We start from the raw sequence: 17,340 nt of genomic DNA on the forward strand, positions 1-17,340 counted from the left end.
TCAAAGCACTTAGTCTGAATACTTCAGGCTTATTTCTCAGAATTTGGTAGGCATCTAAGTGTAACAATAACTCAACGTCTCAACAATGACGGTTAGTATAGTAAACTTGCTAGGATCGGTGATCTGATCTGAAACACTAGCTGAGTGAGAATTACCTTCTAACAGAAGCAGATTATTTCTTACCTTACATGTATGATCAGAGGCTGACCTAAATGTAGGGTCTTTGCTGGAGGAGTGATGAGCAGACAGGAAAAGGTTTTGCCTCTAGGTTTTTACCTGAGGACACTCTTTGTCCTCCATATACTTGCAGAATAAAATCAGTAGGTAAGGCCTTGAGGTCACACTGAGTGAATTATTTAGGAAGTCTGTTAAGATGCCACACTACAACCTTGTGCAGGTTTTTCAGTGAAGGACGACGTGAGAATTGCATTCATTGTCATCTTGCAAGTTTCTTTGGGATAAACAGACCATCTAATCAGATCATCTAATCTTCTCTTATAAGGTTCAACTCAGAGATGTAAATTAGTTCTGAATTTCATAAAGGTAGCATTTGACACTCAATTAAAGCCTCTGCTATAAATTAGAGACATTTTTCTGGAAGATTCCTAGACCAAGAAGTATTGACAAAGTGAGAATTGTTACTCATGGGAATAAGATAACAAAGTATACACTTTGTAGACGCAGCAAAATATTATTTGCATGCAAATTAGTGTACTATTATATCTTTTTAAATGTTTCTCTCTGCAATAAAATCATATTTACAGAAAAAGGAAAGAAAATAACCACACAAACCCTATGCTTTTAAAGATGTCTAAACAGAACAAGATGACTTCAGGTATTTTATAAATACTCCCACAATGAGGAGGAATATCCTATTGAATAGCAATTGGTCAGAATAGAATACAGAGAAGAAAAAGCAAATCTTCAACAAAAATTAATGTAGGAGGTGAGGGTGCATACAGTGTGTATGACAGTCCTAGGGGACAGCTCTCCCAGAGTGACAAGACTCCAACAAGGAGAAGGAAACAGGAAATTCAAATAAAATGTCAGAGTGGCAGTGGGATACTGAGGAACGTGCATGTACATGGAGGTGAAGCATTTTCTGGAAAGCAGCTAAGAACAAGGCAAAACATAAAATTCAGGGACAGTGGGAGACACCAGTGTACAAAATAGCCGAAAGGAGACAGATGCTGTCACAGCTCCTGTTAAGGCATTACTTTGCCTTTTGAGTAAGGCCTGTACTTTTGGATAATGTGCAAAGTGGGAGCCCCTTACTATTCTGTCATTTAAGAATGCATGGCATGCCTTATAATGGTTGTTTATCTCTTGATGACTTGCTGAATTTCAATTCTAATAAATAACATTCTGCCTTTAATCCTTATATTCACCTTATTTTTTTCAAGTGTGTGTTTCTCCACAGTGCCTTTACCAGAGAAGGAAGCACAGTGGCTAATAAAACCCACCTTCCATTTCTCACTACAGGACATTATTTATTGCTGGCATGCAACACATTTATGCACAATGTAAAGGCTCTACCACTTTGAAATTAGAAATTAAGCATGCTGGTTAACATCTTTTATTTTGCAATTAAACTAGTTGAGCTGATTGGAGAAAAAAAGTACAAAAGGTACTGAGGAGCTCTGGAAGATACTCAGTTACCTCTTGCACAGATTATTTCTCAGTCTGCCGAAAACACAGCTCCAGAAGGTAACGTGAGACACTTCTAGCAGTTTTCAGTCACAAGTAACGGCACCCAGGGTTTGTTATGAAACAGAGGCCTTTGGCCTCAAATTAGCATCGTGCAATATTTGGAACATCTACTGTTGTACACAAAGGAACTTCTGTTTGGGAACGCACTAAGATTTTGCAAGCCAAGGAGTTTCCTTGTTGCACAAAACTTGTAACAGTGTAATGAATAATCAACAACTTTCAACATGCTAGAGATAGGAATCTGCTGTGCCCCTGAATACATAACCTAGGCATCATCGTGCACAAACAGAATAAATATGAGAGATAACACAGTCCATAGTTTCTGGTCTTGACTAAACATGCAAAAAGTGCTTTAATACTCTATACAAACTGGATTCTCCCTGTCTTGTTAGTCTGTGTAGAAAGACTTATCCCCACCTTGATCTTCTATTCATTCTTTCCATTGTGAGAAAGGGAAAACAAACCTGCTCCTAAGCCAGAATCCTTTCCTGTTTACTCCTCCGTGTAATGGAAAAGTCAAGAAACTAATTGAGGATCGATCTGAGGACCTTTCCATGCTCCTTTCCTAGGTCCTACTGAAAATCTGCTGGCGTCACTGTTTTCTGTAGAAATGCTTTGCCATCTTGCTGATGCACCATTTTTACTTTCTAGTGTAACAGGTGTACTTTTCAGAAAAGCAGGGTCCCATTCAATTTCTCAGCAGAGAGAATGTCAGGGAAAACTGGAATCTGTTACAGAAAATTGTAGGGGTTTTGCTCACATACTAGGAAATGTGTAGTCTACTGTTATTTATGTTTTTATTTTCTTAATGTTTTACTTACGATTTTCTTCATTATTTCAATGGAAAATGTTTTAAAAGATTTTTTTTTCCCCCTCACATTTCAGTCCACATGGAACTGGACTTTTCTTTAAAATGTTTTTGGAATCCATGAAATTGAGGTGATGTTTTGACCTAGGCTTCAGACACATAATATAAGGAAAGAGCTGTACTTAAACCTCCTTGTTCTGCTAAAGATGTTATAGCAGGTCCCTGATTCTTTCCAAAAACTAATGATGCTGATGCTACTTAAAACACTCCTGCATTGTCTATTTACATTCCTTATACTTTACAAATTTTTTCACTATAGCATCTACTCGTGAACTGGTGAACCTTTTGGTCTATCCACCATATGATCCAAAGCAAAAAGGTGATCCCTTTCCAAAGAGTTTGCAATTTAAGTACGAAAAACAAGCAAGCAACAGAGCAATCAGCAAGCTAGAGTGTAGTCCTTGTACAATATATTTGCCACCTTGATTTTTTTATCACTAGTTTGTGCATCTTGCATTAGCTGCTGAAATCAGTTCCATTTTTGATCTTGGATAGTCTGTAGAATATTGATAGCTTGATGTCTGACTTGGATATTCTTCTTGGCTGCACTACAGAGGATTTTCTGCCCATGAATAAGTCATGATCCTTTCATGGTTCAATTTTTTCCAACTGCAACTAAGTAACAAATATATTTATCAACCCAAAGCATTACACAAGGTTGAGGGATATAATACTATTAAGTTTCAAGATGAACCCCTTGCTTAAAAGAAATACATTAATGAACTGAGCAAACCTGTTGAACCTCTTCTCATACATCATTTACAAAGATCTACCAAAACTATTGCACCATCAGCCCTTTTTCTTATATTCTTCCAGACTAGTAGGTTGAAAGCATAATTCTCACCTGGATCAGCAATTCTATCCATTGTAAGCACCATTATCTGTTTTCTCTCTGGGGGAAAGCAACTCCACAATTACAGAAAAACAGTGATAGCTCAGTTTTCCTTCACCCTGCTGCTACCTGTTACATGTCTTTCAGCCTAGGCATTCATTATTCTTTGTGTTCTGTGAGTCAAAGACACAAAACAGAAGCACAGATTTTAATAAATTGTGGCAGCTTTTTTTCCACTGGAAGCTACAGATTTCCAAATTACAAAGAAACAGATGCAGGAGTTTCACTTTTATTTTTGTCTCAACAGGATGGAAGAGGGATCAGTTCATCACTCCTACTGAAGAGACCCTGCAGTTATTCTTTTCCTGTCTCATGCTCATCACCCTTGCTCTGCCAGCAGCAGAATCACACAGTGCCAACTGCAGCTACTAGAGGACAGTAACTTGAAAACAGCATAAACATTCAACCACCTACAAACATTAAAAGCCTTGTTGGAATATTTCAGCAGGACTATGGGCCGCAAAACAATAGTCTTGTGTGATTGATATATCCAGCACATACCACACAATCCTTCTGAGCATCCTTAACAGAAATGCAGACAAGAGTGACACAAATTGACAGAGACCTCTGGATAACTGCCTCCCTGAATAATTGCCAGACAGACAAGGACCTGGCAGGAACACTCGCCAAGAGTACCCTGCTTGCTTTCTCCAGAGCCAGTGCATATCTGAATAGCCATTTCTGGGTGCAGTAATGACATCCAGCCTGACACCTTCTCTCCCTCCTTTTAATTTCTGTTCATACCACCCTGGCCCTCCAGCCATAATGTCTGTGTGCTTCCATTCATAATGACTAGCAGTGATGGCAGTGCTGTTCCTCCTCCTAAATCCAGCAGGTAGACTTGCCAAGGACCTCACAGCAGCAACATCCATGCCTAGCTCATCATGTCACCCCTTTATGCCAAGTCTGCCAATTTTCTGGCACCATGGGAGGAGTGAATCAAACAGCTATTAGCTGTAACAATGGCAGGGAATCCATAGATCTTAAAAATATTTCTGAGATCCTCTATGTCCAAACAGTCAGATCTTTGTCATCTCCACCTCTTTAGAAAAAGCTGCATGGCTTTTTTCTTAGGCTTTCAAATCTCTGTTACTCCCTCCAGCAATGTAGGTGGTACTATTTTATTGCTTGTGTGCCAGTCACAGTCCCTGAGAACAGTGTTTCCAAAGCCATTTAGTCGTAGTGTCTGAAGCTATCATCTAAACTAAGACATGATCTGGACATCAGTAGTAGGCATTTGCCTATCTAATGGCAAAGTATTTTGAAAACTATTTTGCCTCAATGTTTTCTGTGCATACATAAGTAAGAGTCCAGGAGTCATAAAAAAGTTTTCCATGTGGTTTCTGGAAAGAGAAAATTGCACTGGAGAGTTCTGAGGAAAGTGACATTTCAGTTCTAGTATTTGATTGGTATCAAAATCAATCATCTTATCTTTGTAAGTCGTGAAAAGCTGGCTCCAAAAGAAATATAAAGAAATAAAATATATTTTGCAAACCAAGTTTTTGTCCTTTCTAGAGTTCTACTTTACTGATATTTTTTAAAATGTTCTATCTATTCCATAATATAACTGTACCTGTTGAATCTGATTGCTGTTCTTGAGGTTTGTAATTTATAGAGCTCTAGCTGTTCTACATCACAGCTTCCTTTGCTATACCAAATTAATTTGTAATTTTTATGATGTCTGGATATTAATCCTATCAATAAATAGAATGAATAGAAAAATCCTTTGTTTTTGCATGCTTATCATCCTTTTGTAAGGTACTGAAATCACAGAAAATTGCTGTTGCATTAGCTGGTGGTCTTTGACATTTGCAGAGTTATTTTTCATGTAATATAAATACAGGTAAATACCATGCATATTTGTGTTACATATGTATGCTGCTTCTTTAATGGATTTGGATTAGATTTTGTGGTTTTGCAATTTTCATTTTGATCATTTCATCTCACTGATGTAACCTAAAAAAATTATCAGGGTACAAAGCTGAGCTGACTTCAAATGCTCTACATGTTTGCACTATGAAAGGCTTTGGAGAAGCAAGGAATGACCTTGACAGAATATGTTGTGTGGATTTGGGAGAGGACATTACTCTAATGCTTGCCAAGGTAGGATACACAATTTATTTTGACTGATTGCCTATCTTCCTTGTTCTTTGTGGTTTAAGCCAAAACTTTTCAGAGCTTGAATAAAGGTTTGCAAGTCTCCAGTGCATAACTGATGACTTACAGTTGAAGGTATTATCCATGCAAACCACTTCCAGTTAGTTGTGTAACTGCTTTTCAAGACGGTGCCTTAGTCAAGTTTTCTGTGCACAACACTAACAGTGCAAGTCAGATCAGTTAAAAAACAAATGTCACAATTCTCTCTTAAATTTAGTTAACAAAGAAATGGTTCTGTGTTGCTGCATTTAGTTTCCTTCCTCTAGACATGACATTTGGAAAGCAACTTTGTTGACAAATATTCCCCAGTTTCATTATATTGATTCCTTTAGCTGGTTTCTATCATCATAATTATAAGCTGCATGGAAAGCATAAGCTTTGTCTTGAAGGGAACAGTCTCTCCTTTAATTTCTCTCTAAGATAAGAATGTGTATTAACACTTTTACATATTAGTCATTGAAGTCTTGAGATTATAACTATTTGCTCTGTTTAACTAGAACAAAGGATCCTTTATGGGGTGGTAACATACCTTTCAGTCTATAGTAAGAACAATTGCAGCTGCTTTCTAATAACTTCTTTCAGCCTCTACTAAAATATACTAATGTATAAATGAAGTATAGCAAGTATTTTTACATTTTACTAAGTGTAAAAATAAAATGTAGACTGATGATACTAAATAAAGAAAATAATACTCCCTCTTATTTTTAAGTTCCTAAACCTATAACTTTCTGTGTTTTTCTCAAATTCCTTTGAATATTCTAACTTCCCATGTTTACCATGAATTGTGGCAGCATATATTCCTTTCTTTTTACAGAGGACTCAGATTTATTTGGATTTAGTTCAATAGAAGAAATTGTGCATTATTTCAGCAACATTTTATTTCAAATATGAGGAAAGCCTAGCTTTCCATATCCATTAATCTCCAAGTGTAAACTCATTAAACCTTGAGGAAAGATACCCTTCTCTCAATACTTTAAAGCATCCTTCTAGTTCAGGTCAATTCTCTATTCTCTTATTCTGACAATTAAATTTTAGTAGAGGAGATTACAATTTGCTGTATATTTGAGAAATAGATAGCTAGGTTTTGTTTTTGTTTTTTTGGTTTTTTTTTTTTTTCTGACTAGAATCCCATACTTTTCCAGGTTTCTAAAAATCCCCCCCAGATTCTTAAGACTCAAATTTGAATGGTGGGAATCTTCAGTTTCAACACAATGGTATATAGTTCTGTGGAACACTATATGTGTCCACCAGAAGCTTCTGTTTCAGATTTGTAGGATTTGGGGATATACACTACTCCATGAGTGTCTAGGTACCAAAGAACAGCTCAGCTCATCTTTTCACCATATTAAGTAATCCAGTGTTTGAAGAATGCTGAAGAGCATCTGAAAAATATCATTGGAGAAAGTGATGAAAGAAGAACATGGCCAATTGGAAAAGCCTGCAGAAAGTTTAAAAAATCCTATTTTTTTAAATGCAGACTTTCCCCTGATATAAATAGCACAAAACAATTTCTTTGCATCTAAAATTAAACAGGACTATTTCTAAAACTCACGTGAACATGTATTTAAATCAGTCAATAAATAAAAATTCTTTGTATGCAACCTTTTTTTTCTTAGTATTGTCTTTGGTTCTTATTTTTCATTCTAAAACTATCACTAATGACAGCAAGTTAAAGAGGTGTTTATCATAAACTCCTGACTTCTCCATCCTTCTCTCTGTTTTGAGGTGTTGAAAGTAGAGAAGTTAAATTCCAATTCATTTTGAAGATGTCAAGAAAGCCAAAGTCATAGCTATAATGAGAAAACGTTTCTATTTCCTCTGCTCTCAACAAAGCATGAGATAAACTGTTACTTTTTGGAATAATAATGATTCATATCTGAAACTTAGACTAGCTCTATAAACATGTCAAACAATTTGTTTAAAACCACAACCACAGTATATTTGGTGCAGATGCATGTTACAGAACCATGTGAAGGTGTTTGTTTTGGTATATGGAAAGGCATTCCAACCATCTTATTTTAGTAATTGTACCGCACCAAGGACAACAAAAGCTGTCCTGAGATTGAAGTGTATGATGCTTTCAAAGCATGTTCATTGTGAATATTCAGAAGGTCAGAGGTCTGAATTCCACTGATGTCTCGCATTCTAGTCTTGTTGAAGAAGATGGGAAAGTATGAATGAAAATGTTACTAGTAAGCCTAAGCTTACCATACAGTTTTGTGAGTATTTTGGCATTCATTTGCCTTGAAGAGGATATACAGAGGCTCAAGAATTAGAGAGGGAAAATCTGTCTACTTCTCCTTTGCTATCTCAGCTAAGCTTTTACAGAACACCAGGCATGGTGGCATGGTCCTGATGGTCCATGGGGATGGAAAAGGATTCTGCTGCCATTACTGGTCCCTAGGCCCAGTGAAGGCAACATCTCTGTCCTCTCTTTCCCAAAGCCCCGCTTTAATGAGTCTGGATCTTGTCCCTATGAGAAATTAAGTTTCGGAAAAACCCCTTAAAGAATGAAAGGTGCTCCTGATAAATCAAAATTTTGTGTGTCATTGCCTCTGAAAGGTGTGTGGTATGTTAATAATGACATGAAGATCTCCTTAAATACATATATCATTGTTAGGTGAACTGTTCAGTCTGCTCTACACTTCTAACAGTGTAATTCTCTGAATATCCTTGCTCTATTTGTATAACAACTGGTAAAGCACAGACAAGTGAAACAACTTACTATCATGCAGAAAAATCATGGCCTAAGATGGAAATTATATTATCTGCTCAGGACAGTAGGCATAGGCCCATTTCCTTGTGAGATGATAAAAGGGCTTCCATGTCAACTCTTAGCCTTTCTCTTTACCCCAGTGAATAATGTTTTGAAGAGAAAGATCTCATGTTCAGTGTTTCTCAGTCTAATTGTCATTGACTACAGTTAAAATACTGTTTCTCTTAGATTCAAACATCAAAATGCTCTTAAAGGAATGCTTATCAACTCATCTGAAGCAGAATGTTTAATTCTCTTTGCTGCAAAAACATGTACTTAGACCACAAATTAATAGAAAGTAATCTAGGATTGAACTAATTCATCTAGGTCATTACATTCCATGGTACTTATTCTGTCTTCTAGTTACAGCAAAAAAACCCCACATGAATATTTTTAAGCTCTAATAATTTTTTTGATATTATGAGTCAGACACAGGGGGTTGTGGTGGCATTATAGTAAATAACACAGCTCCTCTGCACTTAAAGAACATGCACAAAATCTACAAATCCTATCATAAGACACCCTGAGCAATGAATAAAATTTTAATTCAAACTAGTTGAATTTTAATTAGTTCTGGGTAGCAGAAACTGTGACAAGGGGCTAGGAAGTCTGCAGAAAAAAGAGGCTGCACTGGTCACACCCTCCTCTTTGCCTGCACTGGGCTCAGCAAAAAGCAAACTGAGCTGGCCAAGAATAAGTTGATTCAGCATGCTTTGCTGAAAAGGCTCTTAAGCTGTTCCAGACAAAACTATGAGGAAGGATGACAGTGACAACACCATCTATCCTTCAGGCTAAGTCTCCCCCTCCACCCACTGCCAGGTTTTGAACTGCTGCCAAAATGAATCATCTTTACTTCAAAATACAGTAGGAAGTTCATGTCTGGCACAGGTTGTTCCTTAGTTCTTTTTAACTGTCTTCCATGCCTGCACAACCTACTAAAAGTTTCAAATATGGTTTATATTGCAGCACACAATAATGTGTGGTTTACCTTCAGGTAAAAAGGCTGGACTTGTTTGCTACTTTCATTTGTACAGTGTGATCAGAAGCTAAAACAGGAAGGGGTGAAAGCTAATGAGAGCTGATTAAGACTGAAATGCTCACTTCAGAAAATTTTGCTCTACACTCTTTGACCTACAAATGCATTCCCTTTCCCCCATACTCAGTGCTTCAGGCTTTTCCTTTGGTCCTGTTTGTACCACAGAAGTTGTAATGATTTGACTGAATCAGTTTCTCAAGGAAGATATTTAAATCAGAGTAATCTGCTTGTATGAAGATTCGAAGACCCTTGAGTAATTTCCACAGATAAGACCTTTTATTTAGTATCAACAAATCTTTCAATTAGTTTTTTTTCATCAATAGATCTCAAAGCACTTTATAAAGTAGGTTGCTGCCATTTGCTTTGTTTTGCTGGTGAAGAACATATGAAATTATTTTTTTAGTATGTGCAAGTAGAAAGCTAGGAATAAAAACCTGTGAGTGCCCAATTCAGTGTTTCAGCCACAAAACTGCATGGGGTTTCCAAGTTTTTCTGACATGAACATGGATCCAATTTCTGCTAACACTGTAACCATATACAGTGATTTCATGGTAATCACATTGGACTTTTAAAAACCCCCAACAAAATAATAAGTCTTATTGGAAATATCATAAAGTGATGGGGTCTTGTTTTATTTTTAAAATAAAATATCAGCACATCTTTTAGGGTTTGCCATGTGAAAAAAATATTAGAAGCACCTGTAAAACTTCTAGAGCCTCTCTTTCTCCATCAAAGTCAGGCCATGAGTAATTTATTCCTGTTATATTCAGCTACAAGTCAACCATCTAAGAGTCAAAATACAATGCTGTAGCAGGATGTAAATCAGCCAAAGTGTGAGCATACAACTGCTTTAACAAGAAGCAAGAAGGAATAAACATGTTTGTGTTGAAACACCACCTTGTTTTCCATCTATCTTCAGAATGCAGAGTTAAGCAGAGCTTACATTCTCAGTAAGGCTGTCCTAGCACTGGGCTGCTATCAGGTGCTGGTCTGCTGGGGCATATTTTTCTATTAAATGTTCTTCTTCTATCACTGGATCTAAGGAATGTAGTCATGCCTCCATTTTTGAAGGATTCCAAGGCAGGGTCAAACAACCCCACAACCGACCTGATTTAGTGCTGGCAAAAGACTTGCTTTGAGCAGGAGGCTGAACTGCATGTTTTCAGGAGAGCCCTTCCAAAAAACGCTTCAATAGTCCTGATGCGGATGCAACAGAGCTTGTATTGAAATTGGCCTGTAGTACCTGAAAAAAAGCCCCAGTCCACCAACCCACCATCATGAGAATGGACAAGGTCTTGCAGAATTGAGAAAGTTCTTCTTTTCAGAAAAATGGAAGCACTCAATTTTTTATTGTACTGTCTCTCTGTTATGGTAGAAGAGGGATTAATTGGGTTTTTATGTTAGCCAGGTCTTGTGTGCAGAAGGATTTTTTTAATTGGTTGCTATCATTAACCCAGTTTCACAGATGAATAAGAAGCTGAGTTCCTGCTACAAATGATACTTAGGCCTTTTTTAGATCTTGGTATTCTTCTTTCCCTTTTCAATAAAAGAGAGAAAATTGCAGATCAGCGTGGTCATTGTAATCTGTAACCTTTTTCTTTGTCTAACTTTTTTTGGGCAGGACTTCTTAAGGCTACTAACTTTCAAGAAGGATGTGATCATGGGAAAGGTGCCACAGTTTCATTTCATAACCAATGCCTAATTAGCACTAAGAAGACAGTTACATATTTTGTTCTGGGAAAAAGACAAACTGAGAGTAGTACAAACCTCCATGTTACATGCTATGTAGTGAGTAACCTGAAGCTACCACTGTCATATATTAAATAGTTTAATTAGCATTGCTACTAATTAGAACAAGGCAGAAGAAGTTAAGGGAACAATTTGCTATCTAAAAAGGCAATCACATCTGTGTTTGGCATATAGTTTTTGCTCTTTGAGTAGAAGTATCATATTTTTAAAACAATGAAGTGTTTAAGATGTTTCTTTGGGTATATCTAAAATATATTGTGTTTCACACATCTCTATACATCACTGTATAACTATGAATTATCTTTTATACTTCTGGGTTTTTCCAGAGCAGTCAATGATGAATAGTTGCTGAAGTAACACTAAAGCAGAATTAGGGTGGGAATTTATTGAAGCTATCAAAGTTATTTTGTTTAGAGTGGAAGTTAATGGTATTTATTCAGTCTCTTCTGCTAAGCTCATTCACAGAATAGCATCATGCTATGAGAAATATGTGTACATCAAGACAAAATTAGAAGCAGACCTTATAAACATGAATACCTTAGAGTACAAATTCACTGTGGAAATTTTGCAACTCTAGAAATCATCACTTCAGATACAGAAAAGTAAAAAAAATTATAAGAAGTAATATTTGAATTTCTGGGGGGTTTTTCACTAGTTTTTTACTTGTGCTGAGAAATAAAATTCTATACAGAGTAACAGATATATATTAGGCATATGCTAAGACCCTAAGTCAGGACTCTTGCTGATTTTTTTGTGATAAAAATAATATATTATCCTTTTATGTAACTTCTTCTAGTACCATTAAATGAAGAACAGTTGTCAAATTGTCAGCTTGTGCATCTGACATGACTTGATAAAGAAGGAAAATTATATTAAATAAATTAAATGAAGTTCCAAGTTCAATAATCTTATTTTTACTGGAAATTCTAGAATATATTTTAAAATATTATCAGAAGGGAAAGATGACATGTAGGTTTTGTGACAATGAGTATTTAAAGAAGAATACAGTGCAGGAAATTAGGATACATATATGGATAAACTTGCTGCAAATAAAATTGTGCAGGAATAGGCCATGGATTTTCTACCTGTTCACATTTAGCATTTCCTACACTGTTGTTGTATGAAGAAAAATTTCTTTCCTTGCCTCATTTAAAATTAAATTAACATGTTTCTAATTTATTGCTTTTACTTTAGTTTGTGGCTTTCTATAAATATGGATTTTTTTTTTCACCACCTGAAAATTAGAACGTTTTGGGAACATAGACCTCTAAACACTGGAGCTGGAGAATGCATCTGTTGTCTGTTTACAGCCTTCTGGATCACAGGAGGTGTCACACTCAAACCCTGCACTGTGATCTGGGCTGTCTTTTGGCCATGCTGGATTACATTAAACATGACTCTCTGCTGGAAGCAGGTCTGTTCAAGGCATTACCAATCTTCTGAGCCCAGCAGCTCAGTCTCAGAATGCTCTGCTGTCCCTGCCCTGGTAATGTCACCTCCTGCCAGGACACTGCCATCATCATCCTCTGCCGTGACTCATTCCAGCACAAACCTCACTGGTGCCCATGGCACACGTACATGAGGGATGGCAACTGTGGGAGGTCCTGGCGTGGCCAAGCCCCATCAGAGCTCAGTAGAAAAGCTGGTGGGATGAGGCTTGGAGGACAGATTTTCCTACAGCACTGCATGTTTTTACTCACCCCACTGTGATATGTTTTCTAGGGAAGGACAGTCTTCCATGGCTGGATGTAGCTGCCACAGTAGGGAAATTCTGATGGGCAAGTTTTGAAAACAGCTGAGAGCAGGATGTGCTGGCACAGAGCATGTTAATAAAACAGGTCCCTTGCCTCTGAAAAAAACTGAGCCAGCACAGTCTGACAAGAGGGCTGGACACAGCTCAGTCTGCCCTATTTCTGTCCCACCACTCCTTAGCCTACTTCTACCCAACCACAATAACCAGTTAATAAAGGCAGGAAACAGAGGGTCTACTTGCATTTTATAAGACAGATATATAACCATATGTGCAGAATTTTAAAAGACTAGTGGTACAGCCTTTATGATCAGAAGTGTTATTCCCTAATATCTGAACTATGTAAATAAAGGCCATGAGTACATTCATTTAAATGTAGATCAAAGTGTTTCTCATTTCAAGACACAATGCACAAAACAACTAAATTTTCTGAGACAGCGACATCAAAGACCTTGAAGAAGGGAGTACAAATGACTGTCAGCCCATTCATATTTGTGACTTCTAGTATTTCCTTCTGCAAATAGAAGGAATGGGAAAATGATCCAGTTTGTTGTCTTCAGACAAATAAATCACCATATCTGTGTGCTTTGGAGCAAGAGCAATTTGTCTGTCTATAGCAGCAGAAGGATTCTAAGGGTGAGAACAGCTCACTGCAGAGGATGGACAGGTCCTTGTTATATGACATTGTTCTAAATGTAAAGATAAATCACAACAGTGTCCCACTGCAGGCCTATGGCACCTGCACAGCAGCAAAGCTTTCCTTTGCACTGGGAAGCCAAGAGACAAAGGCAGCAACTTGGCAAGCCAGAAACAGCAGCTAGAGAATGTGATTTCCACCAGCACCTCCCCTTCACTGGGGCTTTGTCTTAATGACATGGTCCAGGACTCAGGTTCATCACCTCAGCTATCCCATCTGCCATGCACCTGCTGAGAAGAAGCTTGAGACTTTTGAAGTTTCATCAAGATTTATCAATTACATCTCATATAAAGTTCTTGCAATTATAAGCAGAGATAAGCATTAATCTAATCTCTAATTTAAGGCAATGACACTAAAATTTCTTTTTGCAAAAACCCCTCCTGCCTAATTTTACAGTGATATTTAAGAAGAAATATAAATGGATAGCAATGCCTGTTGCCAAGGCAGATTAGCTTTCCTCTTGCCTCAGCATTGTGAAACAGATGTTGTGAAACATAACTGAAAGAGGCCTAGCCCAAGACCCAAAAGGGGTGATTTATGCTACTAACTTGAGGACTTTTTTTAAAGTCCAGGACTTTAAAAATAAATAACATGTTGGGCTCTTTTAAGTTATTTCTCAAATTGTTGCCAGCTTCATACTGATTTAAAATCTTTATACACTACAAAGCACCCAGCAGTGAAACTTGGCAAGGAATTAGCAGCTGAGAAAGACAGATGAGATGAATCATGATCATACAGACACAGTGCTGCACCCACACAGCACAGAAAACTGTGTATTTTATAAATGTAGAAAAGCCATACAAAATTTCAGTATTATTTCAGATGCAAGGCATTCACACATGTTAACAACCTGTAATATAAGAAAAGTTCTACCAGAGCCATTTTGTGTATCAAAACTCCAAGATCTGAAGGGAAATAAGAATCATAGCATCCCTTAGTGCAATGTTTATCTTGCAAATAATGTAAGAATCATCTTGTGTTTAGAGAAACTGAACTGATTTCAACAAGAAAAAAATTGTTAAAAATTATGCACACCCTCAGTCTCCACTATGTAAACTAAGGACAAGTTTAAAGACTCCTGAAATCTGTGTGACCTGTACAAACACTCATCAGCTGAGTGTAAAATGTTGTGAAAACATTCTTTTGGGAACACCCGAGAATGAAGTTGTCTGCATATACTTCCTTCTCTGTAAAGAGGTGATCAAATTCATGTTGTATCCTTTGCTCACATGAATCACTCAGTACTACTTCCTTAGAAAAACTTATTTCAAAATACATATGTAGCATCACTCTAAAAGAAAATGGAATGTTCTTGACAGTAGAGCAGTAAGTTTACTTTTAATAACACATATTTTTATAATTTAAAGCTCTGTAATTTTTAGAGTCCATGGAAATATGACCTCTAATGCTTGTAATTAGAAAGAAAAGGAAAAAAGAATTAAAAACATTCTGTGGAACAATTTTACTAATTATTAGTTTTCTTCATACAGAGTTAGTCAGTTAAGTAAACCGTTTACAAAAGTCAGTTATGGCTGACCATGTCTGAAAATAAAAGATATTGGTCATTTTGCAGGCTGGATTGGGTTAGAATAATTAGATCAGTAAGAACAATTTCTAGTTTAGTTATTGGGTAGATTGTGGTACTAATTAAATAAGACTACAGAGTGATTTCTAAATGCTAATACTGTTGCACTTCTCAAGGGTTACATATTCTCATCTCATACAGCTGACTGTCTGAGACTAAGGAATGACCATGAAAAACGTTCATGTTTCTAAATGGGAGGTTGAGGGACTTCCAGGGCAGGAAAGGACTGCAGCAGTAGCACTGTATGAAATTAGTATTGTAGTCATATAAAACCTGTTGTATACTGCTTGGATGAGGGAACCTCATAGTTGCTTCCATCACAATAATATAGTACTTTGATGAAACTTGAAATGACTTTATCAAAAAGTGATTTATGGCCTAGATTAAGTAGTTTATTTTCTGCAAAACTATGTATGGCCTTTTGGCATAACAGGGAAAATTTCAGGCTTAATGCACATATTCTCAACTTATTTCTCACTGAACAAATTGGGAGAATGTTTATCTTCATGCCTAGAAAAAAATAAAGTGATCAAAGAAAGGTTTGTCCCTTTCCTTCCTTCCTTCCCTCATGAAAAGTCTTTTTTTTTTTTTTTTTTTTTTTTTTTTTTTTTTTTTTTAGTCAGCTTGATACACAAGAAAGCCCTATGTCCAGGAAGAGTAATTTACAGTTTATAAAAGATCAGACTGTTCTTACTGCTATACAGCATGGGGTGCCTTGTCTGAACTCTATTGTTAGAGCTTTGGCTCTGCTCCTCTATAATTTATTAGATGCTTAATGGGGGCAGAGAGACAGATTAGGGAATATTGGTCTTCACTATGGAGCTTGGAATAAAATTTGCATTGGGATTAATGGGAATAATTATATTCCTATAGCACTTATATTAAAGGCAAAGGAAGATCAATTTTCCTTTAGAAAACATAAAGTAACACGTGGATATAGACTTGGGAGAAGGCAGTGGTGTCTAATATAAATAGTTGATTTTTTTATAGTAAAGTGATCTTTCAAGGTTAAACGTAATTTCCTGAACTCAAAAAGAGAAATAAAATTTAGGATCTTTCTTCTTGGCCAAGATGTATTTTCCAAAATGCAGCTTATAAAAAGTTTCATCAATGCCTTATGGTGATGAAATAAACTAAATATGTTGGTACTCACGGTGGTATGGAATGTCTTCATGCCCCATTGTCTGCTGGAATGGCTCTTCATGTCCCATGGATGAGTGACCCAACTGGGCATGTAACTTGTCATGTTGCAGATGCTTGTGAAGTTCTTACTACATGAGCATGCAGAGTTTAACATAACCCTGAAAAGCTGACTAGGAATCTGTTACAGGACATCAGGTTCTGAGGGATTAAAGAACTTGTTATATAAGTATTTCTTTCATGAGATTTGAGGGCTCTCTGGTTAGCTGGAATTTCAGTGCAACAGACCATTTTACCTTCCAGGAAACTCACTACTCTTACCAGGTTGAGCCTGCTCTGCTGGAAGGAGCACTGAGGACTATGCACCCATGCAAAGCACACTCCATACTGAGAGCCAAGGGGCAGAATCACTTCCAAAGGAACAGAGGCACCTTCCTGGATTTTAACTTACCTCATGTGCATGCATGGTTAAGTATCATTAATCTTTCAGTGGAAGTAAAACCTTGCCATTTGCATTTCAATATGCACAATGAAAAAAATATCTGGAAGCTTATTTGAGCATATCTGTTACAGAGCTGCACTTCAGATTCTGTCCTTGCAGGCTTGTGGATGTGAACGCTGGAAAATGTGGTTCAAAATGTGCATGTACATCCATGTGTTGGTTTAGAGGCAGAGCTGCAGCCAGGGCACAATGCACACTTACTGGGACACACAGTGCTGTGCCCTGACCACAGGGAAGATGGAGCAGCCTCGCAGGGCAGAGGCTGGTGCTGAGCTGTTGATTGCATGCCTGTGCTCTGCAGCTCATCTCATCCTGCTCTTAGACAAGCAGCCACCTCAGGGCCTTCAGTGCCCTCAGCCCCCCAGGGTATTGTCAATAACCAAGGGAAAAAGAACAGAAGTAGGAATCACAGCACAGATAAAGGTCACTTTGAGGAAACAAAATGCCATGACAGAAAAGCAAAAACACATGATTGGATACAGAAAGCAGGCAGACAAAA

Source organism: Erithacus rubecula (genome assembly GCF_903797595.1).
Source record: "Erithacus rubecula genome assembly, chromosome: Z".
Classification (NCBI taxonomy): Eukaryota; Metazoa; Chordata; class Aves; order Passeriformes; family Muscicapidae; genus Erithacus; species Erithacus rubecula.